At 45.1% G+C, this 18,023-nt stretch overlaps 1 long non-coding RNA gene across 1 annotated transcript; it reads left to right on the top strand.

Moving 5' to 3' along the window:
- Positions 1–770: 770 nt before the first annotated feature.
- On the top strand, positions 771–9,787 carry LOC137221653 (uncharacterized). Its single transcript, XR_010942096.1, has 3 exons — positions 771–951; positions 3,000–3,108; positions 9,706–9,787. It is a non-coding gene; the product is annotated as an uncharacterized lncRNA (long non-coding RNA).
- The last annotated feature ends 8,236 nt before the right edge of the window (positions 9,788–18,023 follow it).

Genomic DNA, 18,023 nt, shown 5'->3' with positions numbered 1-18,023 from the left:
GAGACAGAAGTCACAGAAGAGGAGAAGGCTATGTGAAGACCGAAGCAGAGGTTGGAGTGATGCAGGAAGCCAAGGAATGCCTGCAGCCCCCAGAAGCTGGAAGAGTCAAGGAAGGATTGTCAAGTCCAGGCTCCCCTAGAGCCTTGGGGGGGGGGGCTACAGACTAACGACACCTTGATTTTATTTATTTTATTTATTTTATTTGGCCATGCCATGCAGCTTGTGGGATCTTAGTTCCCCGACCAGAGACTGAACCTGTGCCCTCAGCAGTGAAAGCGCGGAGTCCTAACCACTGGCCCAGACCACTGGAGAATTCCCGACACCTTGATTTTTAGACTTCTGGTCTCCAGAGCTGTGAGAGAACACATTTCTGCAGCTTTAAGCTACCCAGTTCGTGATAATTTGTTATGGCAGCTCCAGAAAACTAATACAGAAGGATAGGAGGACATGGGAGATTTATCCAAATATTACTGGAATGGAAGATTCCATCCTGAAGTAGCATTCCTCAGGTCCCTAGGTCTCAGATAACCCAAGGCTATGACAAGATCTGGCCTAGGCACGTCTCAACTAAAACCCATGGCTGTAGCTGCGTGTTGGAGAGTCCTGATGTGTATATCAAATTTTGGGAGCAAAAACTCCTTGACAGTATAAAGGTATCCAGACCCAGAGGAAGGCTCCTCATTCTGTGAGGTATTTTATGTGGCAAGATGGTAGACCAGCAGGGTAATTTCACTCTGCTGGGGAAGTGTGTTTCTTGTTAGTTCATTCACTGAACTCCTGGTTTCTGTCTCCTCCACCCATGACAGACTTTCACTTTCCCAGAACCCGCCACCACCTTGCAGTGCCTGCATCCCTTTGGAGTCATCTGCAGTGTGGCATTCCATGTCGTTATCACCAAGCTAAGAGTGTTGGCAAACAAGACGAAATATCTTCATACTTCTAATTTAAGAGGTAAAAATATAAAGGTAATAAGTGACAGTTCCTCTATACTATAAGCTGTAGCCTGGTGGGGAAGATAGACATATAAACAGACATATAAACGGAGATCTATGGGAGGATGTGCTTAGGGCCAGACAGAGATCTCCTAGCCTTCTGGGGCACCCAGGGGAGGGAGCACTTCTCCTTGGGAGAAGCTAAAAGCTTCCTGAGAAGACAAGATATTTGAGCTAATGACCAGGAACTCTGCAGGCTGAGAAGGGAGAGGTAGGCATTCTCAGAAGAGGCATCAGCATAAGCAAAGGCATAGAGTGTGTTTGTGAAATAGCAGGAAGCTCAGGGTGGCCAGAGAATGGGGGCGGTGGTGGTGAGAATGGAGGTGAATGAGTGCAGACACAGACTGGAGAAGGTGATTGGGGCCAGACTATTAAGGGCCTCACACAACCCCAATAACTCAAACCAGTGTGTCTAAGCTGAACTGGTTATCTTCTTCCCTAACCCTCCTGTCCCTCCCCCATAAAAGGGACCATCAACCACCCCGCTGGGCATGCAGAGTGATTCTTCCTCACCCTCTTTAGTACTTCTTCCATCCATCCAGCTCTCTCCATTCCTATGCCAGGCTGCCATCATCTCCAGCCTAGATGTCGGCAATGGTCCTCTCGTCCCCTTGCGCTCAATGTCCTTGGCTCCCAGTCGGCCTCATCTCCATTCCATTCTCTATCTGTAGCCAGGGCAAGCCATTTAGAAGACAGATCTAATCACATCACTTGGCTGTCTTTGTAAAACGCTAAACTATTTTAAATGGCTTGCAAGACCCTCTACGATATAGCTTCTAATCAACGCAACACATGCACAGAGGAGCTTATAATGGGAAGCACTTGTACCCTGACATGGCATTCCCCATCCCCAGGCCCTCTCCGTACAGAAACTCTTTCGGCTAGCTCTGGGTTTTGGTACTTCTGGTGGTTACATCCACATCCCAAGTATTATGCTTGTACTGAAGTCTCCTGATTTATCAATCTTGAATGTCTGAATATAATAAATAAGGGTTTAATTGACTTCTATTACTTTTTGTCTCCCTTCTCCATCCCCAGATTATTCCTAGTTCCTTCTCAGGTCTGTTCTGAAACCTCAAAAAATATACTTAGCCCTAATTTCTTTCTTTATCAATCTAGGGCAGATTTACCCCTAACTTACCACTTTGTAAAATGGGAACATTAGCGCTCCCATCTTACCATCTGCCTTCCATTGCCCAGCCATTCCTTGCCTATACCTTGACTTATACATTTGCACTTTGATGACATTTATATTCCATTTAACCATAGTGAAATCTTCCATAAATGCTTTCTAAGTTGATTCTAAAAGGCAAAACACTTTTTATTTTATAATAACCATGAAAACCCATTCACTGCAACTCACCTCTGTGCTATGTTTTATTTTGCTTCATATTCGAGTCCTGCCTTTTTGTCTATTTTTGTTTGTTTGTTTGTTTTCCTGGGAGTATAACTGCCTCTCTTCTTCTTCTTCTTCTTTTCTTTTTTTTTGCAGTCTGTGGGTTTCCAAGGCATCTGTTGTACTCTCTAGCCTATTGGATCACTCCCACCAACCTCTCTCTGAGAGCCCTCTGATCAGTCTGGCTGGTGGCGCCAGGCTTGCTGCACAGCTGTCAGCCCTTATCCTGGGACTCTCCTTGACTGCTGTCCTGGCTTGGGTGCACTGTTTCTGAATGTCGTATCTTTCTCTTTCTCTTGGTACCTGCTGAAGCATGCTATCAAGTAACTTCCTAAGAAAAGATGCTTAAGCAGTAATTTTTTCTTACCTTTTTGTTGTGCAAAACTTTAAACACACGTATAAAAGGAGAGAAAATAAAATAATGAACCCTCATATACCCATCAACCAGCTCCAGTAATCGTCAACTGATGGTCAATCTTGTTTCACCCATATTCCTAGTTACTTCCTACCACTCCCAGATTATTTTGAAGTAAATTCCAGATATCATATCACCAGTAAATATTTAAGTATATATCTTGAAAGGTAAGGGCTCTTTTTTTTTTTTTCCCCAGCCATGTCGCGTGGCTTGTGGGATCCCAGTTCCCTGACCAGGGATCAAACCCGGGCCCTCAGCAGTGAGAGTGCGGAGTCCTAACCACTGGACTGCCAGGGAATTCCCAGGTAAGGGCTCTTTAAAAAACCATAATCACTATACCATTAACACACCTAAAAATCAGCTATAATTTCTTAGTGTTATCAAATAATCAGTCAGTGTTCAAATTTCCCTGATGTATATAAATGTTTGCTGGTTTGAATTGAACCCAATTACAGTTGTTTGATATGTCTGTCTCTTGAGTCTTGTTTAATCTACGGTTCCCCTGTCTCTTTTTTCCTTACAATTTATTTGTTGAAAAAGAACTTTTTTTGTTTTTCTTGTAAAGTTTCCCACAATCTGGATTTTGCTCCTTGCATTCCTGTTGTGACGTTCGACAGAGTCCTTTACCTCCTGTACTTCCTGTGGATTAGTAGTAAAATCTAGAGTCTTGAGCAGATTCAAGCTTGATTATTGCAGATGCACCTTCATGGGTGGTAGCCTGTGCTTCCAAAAGGAGGCACATCATGTCTGCCTTTCTCTCTTTTATAACGTGAGTGAGCAGCCATTGATGATCCTTGCCTAGATCCATTATTTTATTGGGGATTACAACATGGTGATATTTTGTCACTCCTTCATTTACTAGCTGGAAGGTTTCTATATTAGAGAGAAATTTCCCCTCATTTACTATTTAGTTACCCTGAGGCTTCTATGGGAAGGGTTGAATAAATTCCCTTTCTTTACCATTTGTCAAAATAATGGGTCCCTAGCATCTTCCAAAGACAACCTGTGAGCTTTACAATTTTTACTCATGAATTTAAATGTATTTGATGAGTTTCAATTCGTTCCAGTTATTATAGTTAACAATGCTCACATTGTCTCTTATTTGCCAGTGGAAACTTTGTTCAGTTGGCTCCTAACCCTCTTGACTTCATTCTTCCTCGATGTCTGAAATAAGATGTTTCAGTTTCATCTTGTATATTTCCTATCCTAGACCTGGAGTTAACAATTTTATATTGTTACTGGATTGGTCATTTTTTTTAGCTCTTTTCAGTAGACAGTGCTGGAAATACTTTTTTTTTTTTTTTTTGCGGTACGCAGGCCCCTCACTGTTGTGGCCTCTCCCGTTGCGGAGCACAGGCTCCGGACGCACAGGTTCAGTGTCCATGGCTCACAGGCCTAGCCGCTCCGTGGCATGTGGGATCCTCCCGGACCAGGGCACGAACCCGTGTCCCCTGCATCGGCAGGCAGACCCTCAACCACTGCGCCACCAGGGAAACCCTGGAAATACATTTTTTAAAGAGAAAAAATACATCATAAATTCATACTAAAACTTCTAAATCAAATTGAAGATTGAGAAATTTTACTTAACCTCATGGATCTTATATCTCCTTTCTCTCACACTCAACACGAGGTAAGCATTATACCTTTTACAACGTCTGAACACTTCTTTATTCTCCCTTTCATTGAATTGACAGCTTCGCTTGTTATACAATTCTGGGTTGAAAATAGTTCTCCCTGAGAACTATTGTTCCATTTTCTTCTAAGCAACCAATGTTGCTAATGAGATGTCTAATACCATTCTGACATTTTTCTTGTGTGTGGTCTCCTCCTCCTCCCACCTCCTCCTCAAGGAGAAATCCTTTCTTTGCAGATATCTTCTCCTCTTCTTTTCTGTAATGTAGCAGAAAGAAATATACATAAAAATTTTCCTTACAATTATTGTAAATTGGAAAGAGATGGTAAACATGGACTGGGAGCTCGGCATTGTCCCTCAGCACTCTTCTTCTGAGCTTTAGCTCCTCTCAGTTCCTGGAATGGGTCTCTCTTTCTCTAAATTCTCTTTCACAGTCTTGGGATATTCTCCTTCCCCACCTCACAGCCCACACAGACTTTGTGCCTGGTTAACTCCTGTTCATCTTCCATCTCGACCCCTTCCTCGACATGGTCTCCTTGGAGCCTTTGCTAGATCAGGTGCCCTCTTATTTGTTCCCCTCACAGTCTGTACTTTCCCCATCACCACACATCCCTATCTACATTCATTGCTTGTTCAGTGCCTGTCTTCAGACTCTGAGCCCCTTGAAGGCAGGAGCTCATCTGCCTTGTTCAGGGTTGTAATCCTGTTTCAGAGAAGTTCTCTGTGGGCAGACAGGAGTCCATGTGTGGCCAGCGTGGCTCCTAGCAAGCTATCTGGTGGCAATGTGGGTGATGAGCTGGAGAGAGCCGGGTCAGGGAGACCAATGAGGAAGCCACTGCTAGAACCCACAGGAGGTGAAAAGCTCTGGACTAGGGCAGTGACAGAAGGGTGGAGAAGAGAGCCTGTTGAGGAGATGTTTCTAAGGCACAATTAGGATTTGGTGACCCTACAAACAGAGATGAAGGAATATGAGTATTCAAAGATCATTCCACAGTTTCTGTCTTGTGAGAAGAGGAAAACAGTGTCACTGTTTGTTGCGACAGGAAGATTAAAGAAGGGGAAGGTACAAGCTGAGTTTGGACAAGTTGAGGTTTTAAGTTAAGAGGTGTTTGTGTGTCACTTGGAAGGTAGCTGCAAATGAGGATCTGGAGCTCAAGAGGATGTCTGGGCTGGAGACACAGGAGTGAGTCATGAGCTTCTAGATGATGGATGACATGAGGGTGTGGGTGAGCCCATCTAGGGAAAAGGTGTAGAAGAGCAGGAACGAGTGGGTGGAACCCCGGGGAATCTCAGTCCTGAAGGGGCAGGTAAAGAGCAATCCGTGGAGGGGAAGAGGAAAGAATGGACAGAGAGGCAGGAAGAGAGGCAGGAAAGCCAAGGGAGGAAAGGGTTTCAAGAAATAAGGACATAGGGAAATGGCTAAATTGTAGTGTGGCCATCCCTTTGGAACACGAACGAAGAAGAGATGTTTGTACTGACCAGGAGCAAAGTGCATGCGTGATATTTGTTAAATGAACGCAGCCACTTTATTCATTCAACCAACATTTATTGAGGAACTACTAAGTGTCCAGGGACTGTTCCAGGCACTGGGGATTCATTAGTGAGCAAAACAGTCAAAAATCCCTGTCCTCATGGAGCTCACAGTATATGGGGAATACAGAGGACAAATAAGAAAAATGAAATACATGGTATATTAGGAGGTGGCAAAAGAGAGAGGAGAAAAAACAAAGCAGGGAAGAGAGAGATGAAATGTAGGAAGAGCTGAGATTTCACATAAGGTGGCCAGGGAAGGCATCACTGAGAAAAGACTCAAAGGATGAGGAAGCAAACCACATAGGTATCTGGGGGAGGAGCATACCAGGTAGGGAAAGGGATGGGCTAGGCGTGCTCTAGGGATGAGGAGGAGTCTAGTGTGATTGGCGCACAGAGAGCAAGAGAAGAGGTCAGAAAAATAGTGGGGGGCTTATATCACAGACAACCTGGCAGGTCGTGATAAGGACTTAGGCTTTTACTCTGAGGGAGGTGGGAGCCATTGCAGGTTGATGAGCATAGCAGTGACAGGATCATCACCCATTAAGCAAGAGAACTTGCACTGAGAGTTCATGCTTTGAAGCCCAACGCAATGATAGATAAGGTGCAGGAGGAGAAAATTCAGAGGTTGGAACTGCACTGAACCAAGATAAACTTTTCCATGGACCAAAAACAGAACATAAACCCAGAGACTCAAGCCACAGGCCTGGTGGATTCAAAATCCAGATGCAGTGGAGATACCCAGGAGCTTGGCTCTTGTGAAGTGCCAAGGGGTAAAAAGAAAACTTCTCACAAGTCTGGGGGGCTAGAGCCAGGCCCACTGCGGGAAATCAGTGCTGGGATGGAGCTTGTAGAATGAGACATAACAGTTTCTCATGGGGTTTTTTTGTTGTTGTTTGTCTTTTTTAAAATCCAAACTCTAAATGTGCTTGAATTCTACTTTTGTTTATACCTGGGCAAATATTTGGAAAGCCATGCATCAACCCAGGGAGTGGAGTGGGAGGCTGGGACAGGGGCCTCCCGCTCTTTCCTTTTTATGTACTTCTGATATATTTGGCTCTTTTTCTCCATGAGAATATACAATATCACAGAGAAAGTAACAGGAGCCCAGCGCAGTGGGGGAAGAGTAAGATCAGAATGGAAAGGAAGCCACTGGGTTTGGCCATTAGGAGGTCAGTGGTGGCCTCTACAAGAACAATTTCCTTGGAGATGTGGAGACGAAAAACAGGCTGACAGGAGACAAAAGACACATGAGTGAGTTGAAAAGTAGACTGTTCCTTCAAGATGTTGGTCAGGAAAGGGAAGGAGAGAGTAAGCAGGGGGCATGAGGTGGGAGGGGGGTCAAGACAGGCTTTTTTATTTTATTTTTTTATAAATTTATTTATTTGTTTTTATATTTGGCCACATTGGGTCTTCATTGCTGCACGTGAGCTTTCTCTAGTTGCGGTGAGCGGGGCTATTCTTCATTGTGGTGCGCAGGCTTCTCACTGTGGTGGCTTCTCTTGTTGCGGAGCACGGGCTCTAGGCACGCGGACTTCAATAGTTGTGGATCACGGACTCTAGAGCGCAGGCTCAGTAGTTGTGGCACTTGGGGCTTAGTTGCTCCGCGGCATGTGGGATCTTCCCAGACCAGGGCTCGAACCCATGTCGCCTGCATTGGCAGGCGGATTCTTAACCACTGCGCCACCAGGGAAGCCCCAAGACAGGCTTTTTTAGATGAGACTTCTGGGCGTTGGCCGGAAAAGAGGGTAGGAGAAGGGAAGGAGGAGAGATTTAAGATGTGAGAAGAGGAAGGAATAGCTGAAACTATAAAAGGGAATGCCCCACGAAAGAGTTGGGGCCCTACTTTCTTGGATCCCAGAGGGAAGGTGGTCCAGGCATGATTGGCAGACACGTGTGTTGGGTTGGGTGAGCACTGGAGGCTGGGGCTGCGGTAGGGCCTTGGAACTGGCCAGCAGCCTCCCTTGCGGTGTAGCCTGTCGTCTGCCCCTGTGTTTCTCTTACTCCACTGTCCTGAGAGGGCAGGAACCACACCTGATTAGTCCCCATGGCTCTAGCACACTGTAGACCTTTAGTTAATGTTTGTTGACTGAATAAATGGATTTGCTTTGTAAAGAAAAGGTCACAGTGTCAGCTGAGTGTGAAGGGGGATGGAGTGGGGAAGAGTGATTGCTATTTGGAGTGGCTGCCATGAGGAATGGGCCAGGGTGGTGACTAGGTACAAGCACAGGATTTCTAAGCAACTCTGGGAGGTCTGCTGAGCATGGAACCTTCAGGAGCTAGTGCTGTCAGTCAGGCAGCAAGGCTTGCGATACTTTTTTCCTCTTGTACAATTCCAAGCAGTGCAGGAGCATGCCGAGAAAGCAGATGTTTTTTTTGCTGTCATCCTCTCAGAGGAGGCCTGGAAGAGCTAATGTAGCTCCCCAAGGCCCTAGCTTCATTCCTAGAGAGTGTGCTTGTCCAGGGTGGGCTCATTCTTTGTGTTAGTAGCTGCCGTGACCAGAGCAAATTCGTGTGTCTGAATGCCATCCCCGGAAAACTTCTCCTTCCCTCTCCGTCCTCGCATCCTCCTCTGGATCCCTGGCATGGGGTACCGAGAGTCCCACTAGGAAGCCTGGGTTGAGGGTGCAGTATCTGCCCAGGCAGAGAGCATGCTGGGAGGGCAGGAGCCAGACTGAGCCATCAGGTGTCCACTAGCAGGCCTTCAGTAGGATTGCCAAGCCAAGGAGAGCAGGAACAATGGCGTTAGCCAGGACACAGGGTCCTGGAGGACAACAGAAAACTAACACGCACATCACAATGGGCAAGCCAGGTGAGTGAGACAAATATAAATGGGAACAAGGCGGAGGTTGGCAGTGAGAAACTGGAGCGTGTTGCTGGCACGAGGTGGCACAGGCTTCGGGCTTCACGAGGCTTGTGCTTGTGCCTTTTATTGGACTCCCAACACGTTTTGCTTTGCTGAGGGCAGGTTCTTAAAGGGGTGGACAAGTTCGGCTGTATATTATCTTCATAAACACTTTTTATGTTTGCTTTCCTATTGAACTCTGGACTCTGGGAGACAGTAATTGTGCCTGATTATCCTCATGCCCATGGTGCACAGGAAGTGCTCAGGGAATCTTTATTGTGTGAATGATGAAATGACCTCAGTATTTAGACAGTCTAGGAACTTATAAAATCGTAATAGCCTGGACCAGCAGGACCCTGAGAGGTGAACCAGTCCTTCCCTCCAAGAGGATTTCATAGATGACAATACATTATAAAGGCCCCGTATCTGCAGTTTATCAGAAAAATGGACTCTACCTCAAATGAACTCAGTGTATCTGACCTGGAGTCAGAAGAGGCCAGACTAAGTGAACTCTTGTGACTTCAGACATCTGACTTTAGCCATTCTCCCCTTCTTTCTAACAGGACTACAATTTTGTTTAGCTAGCAATGCACCCAGCACTAGGGGATGAATCATTATTGTTTGTCACGTGGGAAATTATCTTGACTCCGTATAGCTTCCAAGTGCTCTATTGGGCAAGCTGTCCAGAGGTCATGAACAGAAGGGCTCATAGACCAATTTAAGATGGTCAAATTACCCAGCTTAAGGAAGCAATTTAAAGCTTGCAGTAATAAACAAGGGGAAAGAAGTGGAGTAGGTGAATTCACTTAGGGTACGGTGTATGTGGAGTGGAAGGAGCACACTGTCTGAATCCTGTGTTCCACAGTGTTCACATCTTCTCTCTCTCTCCCCCAGCATCCTTCCCCACCGACAGTGTGGTTATGAGAACCAGAGTTGAGATTGAACAAAGGTGCCTGGAGCCAACACATGCTCTACCAGAGAAACACAGGCAAGTACCCCTGGCTACAACCATAGCACGCGGATGACCCTCTGGGCAGCCGGGGAAGAGCACACGGGGAGCCAGAATGGGATCATAATGGGCGTCACCAAGGGGGCTCATTTGGGGATGACAGCTGTCAATCTGGAATTAACATGATCCTTACCTTATAACTTGCTTTTTCCATCCCTTTCTATCTACAAATAACACTCTTGTGTTCTTGTATCCTTCTTATCTATGTTCAACCTCCATGTTTCATTTATTCTATGTCTAGCATGTCTCACAAGTTACCAACTTACTATCTGTACCTAACAGATCTTACGAATTTTGCACGGTTTTTGTTGTTGTTTTTCTTGCCTTCTACAGCAGATTTAAATTCTCAACAATACAGCCAACACATATTACATTAGTGTGAGCCAACCTTTGGCAATCCCCAAACCTCTGTGTGGCTATGTGACTCATTTCTGGGGTCAGTGAGACCCCAGGGGGAGTTTTTAGGGGGCCATCTGGGAAAGATTTTCTTCCTGACAAAAGACGAGAGCAATGGAATGGATTGGAGGAGTATCCCCTTAAACCTTTGCCTGCTTTCTTAAAATCTTCTGTCTTGTCCCCTCCCCGCACCCCAACCTGCCCCACCCTGCAAGCAGGGTATGAATACCTAGTGAAACAGCAGTTGGAACCAAACAGCTGAGTGATGGGGCCTTGGCCTCTTGGTCATCGGTTCATCTGGATTAGGTTCTATGCATTAATCAAGTACTTTGTCCTCTCTATTTTCATTCCTCAGTCAGCTGGCCCCATCCTTCTGTGTGTGTTTTCTTTATCGCTAATTTACTCTTCTTTCTACTCCTAATTCAAGTTATAGTAATTTCTCTCAGCTCCTTTGGATTCATTTGTCCAATCTCCCTGGCCAATCCCTTGGTTCCGGGTAAAACTCTACTTCTCAGCTATCTTAACTCATACTCAATTGTTTCCTTGGATCCCACCACCAGCAGCCTTTCCTAGACCCATTTTGTCTTTCTGAATAAAATCCCCCCAGAGATGTGGTTTTCAGACTTATTTTTAGCTGCAGAAGGATCCTTTGTTGAACCGAAAACCCAAAATATAAACCAGATAGAATGGCGCCATTTAGGGGAGGGGCTAGAGCCCTTCTCTTCCCCACTTTCCTCATGGTCCCTCTGGGCCCAGTTTGAAAACTATTGCTCTGCAGACCTCTCCCACTTTAAGGCATGCCCTGCCATTTGCTTCTCCTGCGTTAACTGTCTCCTTTCCTGAAGGCTTCCTTTGGCACCTTGGCCAGAGTGAAGCATTCTTTCTCTCTCCACTTCCCACATGGTCTTTGAAAGTCATATTTTTCCAAAACAGGAAAACATTTTAACTTCCTCATGTCTGCCTAGCTTGTCACCATGTGGAGCTGCCTCTCACCTGCTTGTATCCAACCTGTCATGGCTGCAGGGATGGAGAACATGCTGAAATGGTCTGGCCACCAGCTGCACATCACCTGGCCTCTCCATCTGTGAGTATCTTAAGTCTTCCACTTGTATAGGTTGTAGCTCTCTAGTTACTGGACAGTCCACACATTTTTTCCCCAGAGAATTCTTTTTGATCACAACCACCTTGGAGGAGCTGAAATCCTACCACCGTAGGGCGACCTGTGCCTATTGGGGGGAGGGGGTGGGCTGGGGGCAGAGCCATGGGCAGGATCTTCTGACAAGTCACATGGAGTCCCTTGTAAAGTTGGTATCAACCCCTTTCTTTGGGCCCTCCAGGACAGGTTTGGAGTGGGGTTTCCTCTGCATTGGGCAGCTCTGGGCCATGGGGGTTGCTTCAGAAGTCCCTGTAGACTCAGGGACTAGGCACCCATGGGTGTCTCTGTGGCCCATTTACTAAGGACACCCTGGACCTCCTGAAACACATGAAGCTTAAGATTCCAGGCCTCTCACTTGCATGGGTACCTTACAAGTCCTGTTCTTTTCTCATTCTAAATAAATAATTACTTCCATACCCAATCTTGTATTTATAATTGTGTATTCTTTTTCTCAAAGAAAGCCTTACAAATTCTATAAGCTTCAAGCTCTACAAAACCTCCCAGGATGTGTTCCTGGGAGCCATGGTCTTGGGGCTCTCTCAGGGGACCCAGGGACTCATGTGCCACGGAGGCTCTTCTGTTTTAAAAGGCAGAGATTCCCACCTCCAGGGCTATCGAAGGCATTCCTAGTACTTTGTGTATGAGACATCCATGCCATATGCTCTGGTGGAAGGCCAGGAGGCCTAAGTTTTGACCTGCTTCCTGTCCCGTCTGCAGCATGCAGTCTCCACTGTGGAGCTCGAGGCAGAGGACAGCCGGAAACCCACGAGGCCAGGGAAGGGCTGCTTTCTGCTGGTTGTTCTCCCTGTGCCACACAGCTCCTGCATCCAGCCTTGGTGTGAACTCTGGCCGGTTTCCTAGAAGAAATTGGAACATGGTTCCTTCTCTCTGGGAGACCTTTTCCATCAGGCCAGGACTCCTGGTCTAGGCCTCAACCTGGCAGTACTGCCATTTGACTATAATTCCTAAATCTGGCTTTTAAGAGTCATGTTTTGCAAAATGGGAGAGTTTGCCTGCCTGAGTGGGACAACTTGGGACTTGTGAACTCAGTGCCTAAGACCCAGGAGGCTCCTTGGATGCTCTTGCTTTGGATCATTTCACAGACCTTGATCACGAGTCAGATGTGAAAGCCAGAGATGGCCAATGCTGCTTTAAAAATGTGTAGGGGCACTTCTAGATGCAGACAGTGAATGAAATCCTCCCTACAGGATTTTTCTTTTTTTTTTTTTTGCGGTACGCGGGCCTCTCGCCGTTGTGGCCTCTCCCGTTGCGGAGCACAGGCTCCGGACGCGCAGGCTCAGCGGCCATGGCTCACGGGCCCAGCCGCTCCGCGGCATGTGGGATCTTCCCGGACTGGGGCACGAACCGGTGTCTCCTGCATCGGCAGACGGACTCTCAACCACTGCGCCACCAGGGAAGCCCTCCCTACAGGATTTTTCTTTTGCAATTCCTTACAAAATAAAATAAAGTAGATAAAAATCACAGGGGAAATTTACTATCAGCACCCATACAGTAAACCTCAAATTTGGCATCCAAAGAAAAATACAGAAGATTTTGGAGTGGCAAGGAGTGGCACAGCACATCTCTGCTCTCTACCCTGTCCTCAACGCTCAGAGATTGACAAAATCTTGAACATCCTCCCCAGTGCTCCTGAATCTGAAAAGAAACAGATATGAGTCATGCGCTTATATTCTTCCTTTTCTGAATGAGCAGTATTACAAAGTGTGCTGGGGAGAAATGAGGGAAGCTGAGAGCGTGATCCATGGAGCTGACTCAGCCAATGGAAATAAAGTCTCCAGAATAACACTCCAACTTGAGAAATTGATCCAAAGCCTGAGTTATCCTCCTTCCTTGGAAAAGGTGTATGGTGTCCCGCTCTCCATCCCCAATCAGGTGACATGAGCCTTGTGCTGGGTATTAATCAGAACCTCAGGACAGGAGCATGCACAGCTGTTCCAGCAAAGGCTGCACCCTGCTTTGGCTGAGTGCTCCTCTTTCCCCTCCTCCCATTCAGACTACCAAAAAGGGTGCCAGCTCTAAATCCCCAGCTTAGGTCAGAGGGAGAAACAGACTGGTCTCAAACCTGGGTAGATGGTCAGTAAGCACCCGTCACCAGCCATCATGTTATAGCAGCATAAAGGGGTTCTGGACAGAGCCAGCAAACCAAGACGAAAAGAAATGGATGCAAACACACGGCAGCAAATTATAAATGATAAATAGAGGGAAAACGGTGGGCAAAAGACAAGGGCTCCTCCCCTCCCCCACAAAAGGAAATTTCTTACAACTGCTTCATATATAAAGCAACTTAATAAGAACATGAATTTATTAAATTGGAGGCTCAAAGATGGGATGATGAAACAAGAGAATGGATGGAGAGGAAACAAATGGAGGACAAAAACAACATCATTGTAGAACAAATAAACACATAAGAACTAACAAGAAAGAGAAATGACCCCACTGAAGCTCAAATTACTGAATTGGGGCAGCTAAACAAGGTAAAGAGTTTAAGAAATAGAATTAATAGAAATGGAATACAGACAAAGATGATCCAATATAAGGATTAATTGATATCCCTGAAGAAGAGAAACCAAAAATAGAGCTAAAAAAGGTGTTTAATGCAGAAGAAGCAAAACTAAAACTGCGGGTTGAAAGACATTATGTTCCAGAACAGCTTTGTTCAGAATGCTAATTACTAAGCTATGTTTTAGTTAAGTTATTGAACTGAAAAAAAAAAAAAAAAGATGAAGAGTGACTTCTTTAGACATACAAGTAGGAAAAAAAGGCCACCCACAATGGGGAAAATTTAGGCTGGCCTCAGACTTCTTCCCAGAAGAAAAAGGAGGAAAACCTACCACATTCTATGGGAAAGAAGGTGAGACCCAAGTATATTTTATCCAGCCAAGATATGGTTCCAGTGTAAACGCAACAGACAGACGTGCTTAAACATCCAAAACGCTTCTTGAGAAAACAGCTTAACAATGAAATTCAGCCCATTAAGAGAAGAATTGAAATAAAGACCTTGCAAATGGAGAATCCTTGATAGAAGGACCAGAGATGAGCATCGAATTTATTAAGCCTGGAATGTATACCAAGAAACTAGGACAGAATATGATTATTTTCTTTTTCTTTTTCTTTTAAATTTATTTTATTTATTTTTGGCTGTGTTGGGTCTTCCTTGCTGCGCATGGGCCCTCTCTAGTTGTGGTGAGCGGGGGGCCACTCCCTGCTGCAGCGTGCGGATCTCTCATTGCGGTGGCTTCTCTTGTTGTGGAGCACGGGCTCTAGGCACGCGGGCTTCAGTAGTTGTGGCGCCGGCTCTAGAACACAGGCTCTGTAGTTGTGGCACATGGGATTAGTTACTCCGCAGCATGTGGGATCCTCCCAGACCAGGGATTGAACCCGTGTCCCCTGAACTGGAAGATGCATTCTCAACCACTGCGCCACCAGGGAAGTCCCTGATTATTTTCTTTTAATGTTTATTTATTTATTTGGCTGAGCCGAGTCTTAGTTGCAGTGTGCAGGACCTTCATTGCGGCATGCGGGACCTTTAGTTGCGGCATGCGGGATCTAGGCCCCTGACCAGGGATGGAACCTTGGCCCCCTGCACTGGGAGTGCGGAGTCTTAACTGCTGAACCACCAGGGAACTCCCCCAGAATATGATTATCATAAATTTGGACAATGTAACAATAATAAGTAACAAAAGTGAGGAGGCAGGGTCAAGGGAGGTGGAAAGATGGAAAGAATCATGAGAGCTAATGCACACACACATACCCAAACATGCAATTAAAATGCATAATTTTAAAGAATTGACTCCAACTTCTTCATGTTTTTCACAATTTTTGTTTACCCTCAGAGGTATCCTTTAGGAAGTAATATCTCTTGTGGTCAAGAAGCATTACTTGAAGTTCAACTATTACTTCAGTTTCACTTCAACTTTTAAATTCAAGTAAAATTAAATTTCATACTTTTAATTAAAATGGCACCTGTATTATTGTCCAATTCTTACAAAATATCTCTATGATATTTTCTCCTGTCTGTAAATATGCATAGAGAGCTTTCTGGAATGATGTAACGTAATGGTCATTTCTGTGGTCGATTCTGAAAGGTGTATATAGCTGATTATTTCCTTGCTTGTCATTTTTTAATATTTTAATTTTCTAGTAAATAAATTAAAAAATTAAAGCATTATAAAAAAAATTCAGGCATCTTACTGAACAGAATAAATCGTTCAAAAACAGACTATAGCAGAGATTGCTACTATCTCCCAATGTCTACTCTTCTAACATTTTACGGAATTTTTAGCTTTTCACATGGTGGCCAAAATAAAGACCCCATTTCTCAGCTGTGGCCAATAGGATATAAGCAGACGTGCCATGTGGCAGTTTCTGGAACCATCTGAGAGTGTTTGCTCATTTTCTCTTTATTACCTTCATTCCCTCCTGCTGTCTGGAATGCTGATTTCACCACATGGGACCATGAGGTCAGGGCTTTTCAAAGCAAAGCAACATAGGAGGTGTGGACACAATGTCACATCACCGGGACTGCCTATCTGGATAATGTGCGAAAGAAAGAAGCTTCTATCTTGTAGAAGCAACTAAATCTTATCCTAACTGAGCCACAGACCTACACACACACACACACACACACACACACACACACACACACGCATAGAAATTTAGCCTCTGATACTATTCGCATTGTATATCAGTGATGACGAAACAATTGGTTTGGCATGCACATAAACAGATCACTGATGGGCCTAAACGTGAAAAACATTTTTTAATGTTTTATAAGAAGATACAAAGAGAATATCTTTATGAATCTGAGACAGGGAAGGATTTTTTAAAAGGACATTTTATGGTGAAAACTATAAAGGAAATAACAGGTAAACTTTACAACATCAACATTTTGAACTTTTGCATGACAAAAGAAACTATAAACAAAAGTAAAAGACAAGCAACAGTGAGGCCTGTCCAGTTCAGTTTCAGTGTGATGCTAGGTGTGTATGTGGGGTGCGGGCAGGGGAGCGGTCAACTAAGTTTGAGGAAGGCTGCATATTCCCTTTACCTCTCAGACAGTGACAATGCATATTACCTTAACAAAAGCTCTGAGAACTTCTACAGAAACCTTTTCCTGTATGGAACTAAGTCTTCCATAATACAGTTATCTAAGTATGGGACCACTGTGTGTGTGTGTAACAGCTATGAAGTCCTCCTAGGTGTATAAGGAACACTAGGAAATGCTGCCACGAGAAATAACACTTTGCCTCCTGTGAGAAATGATTGTTGTATTCACCTTTGTGTCCCCACAGGTAACTCTCCCTACTTCAGTAATTCTGACCAGCAGCAGCATTGGAGAAGATGGGGGCAGAGGGGTGGAGAAGAGGAAGAAGAAGGAGAGGGAGAGGGAGAAGAAGAGGAAAAGAAGGGGAGGAGGAAGAAGAAGAAGAGGAACAGGAAGGAGATGGAGATGGAGAAGAGGAAGAAAGAAAAAGAAATTAGGGGTTTCAGGAGTAGATGTAAATTTTCCTAGTAGAGTGAACATATCCAAAGAGAAGGAAGTCTGCTGTAATCTGGGCTTTTCCTTCTCACAGCCAGCAGCTGGGGCTGCTAGAAGTAGATCATTTTGAAATATGTCCAACTAGGGGGGAAAAGACCATTTTAAAGATAATTTAGGGCAGATCCAAGAGAGTTGTGATGCAGAAAATGGTAGTTGGGACAGATTTCTTGCCAGTTACGGGAAAGAAAAAGGAAACAGCAGATCTGGTCTAGGACAATCAACTCAACATTGATTGACCACACACATACACTCTCTCTCCCTCTCTCTGGGTTCTGACATTGGGGCCTTTGTAGTCTAGAGAGGGAGATTTTATTAAGCATTTTATTTCAAGTATAGTTTAAAGCCTTTTGCTTATTTTATTGTGTTTAATCCTGTGGCAGAGGTACTATAATTATTCTCAATTTTGGGATGAGGAAAGGGAGGCACAGGTAAGTAAATTGCCTAAGGTTAAAAAGTTAGCAAGGGATGGAGGCAGGGTTCTAACCCAGGCGGTCTGCGGTAGGCTCAGCTCCGTTAACCACATCTTCGCCCATTTCTTGTAGATAACTACAGTACAATGTGTGAAACACCACGATAGGGAGGAACAAAGTGAACACACTGAGTGAGAAAGGACCAGTGGGATGTCAGTTCACCTTAGTGAGTGTTTGCCCTGGAGAGAAGGGGGGGAACCCACTTCAAGGTGAAAAGCTAGGTGTGCCAAGTCCAGATATGGTCTATGGGCAACTTCAGCCAGGACAATTTCCTGAGTCAGAGGGATAGGCTGGGTTGTTTCAGAGAGAAAGGCAGAAGGAGGGGAAAGAAAAAGAGGGTTTCAGAGGATTTGGGGCTGGATTTGATATAGTCAGTGAAAAGGACTAGAGCCCCCTGAGGCCTTTGGCTTGGGCAGAGGTATTCGTTTCCTAAGTTTTGTGCACGTTTTGAGTAGTGAGATTAGCAGAGAGAATGTGCATGCATTGGGAGCCGTAGTCTTCTATGCACAGTGCCCAGACTCCATTAAGACATCGCCCCAAACCCTTGGGGGCAGGCAGGGTGACGGTCACTTGCAATCTGATGTCTTGACTGTCGAGCTCGGCTTCTACTGCACGAATCCC

Source organism: Pseudorca crassidens, chromosome 3, assembly GCF_039906515.1.
Source record: "Pseudorca crassidens isolate mPseCra1 chromosome 3, mPseCra1.hap1, whole genome shotgun sequence".
Lineage (NCBI taxonomy): Eukaryota > Metazoa > Chordata > Mammalia > Artiodactyla > Delphinidae > Pseudorca > Pseudorca crassidens.
Note: the sequence above shows the minus strand (reverse complement) of the source record. Positions and strands in the feature narration are given on the sequence as shown.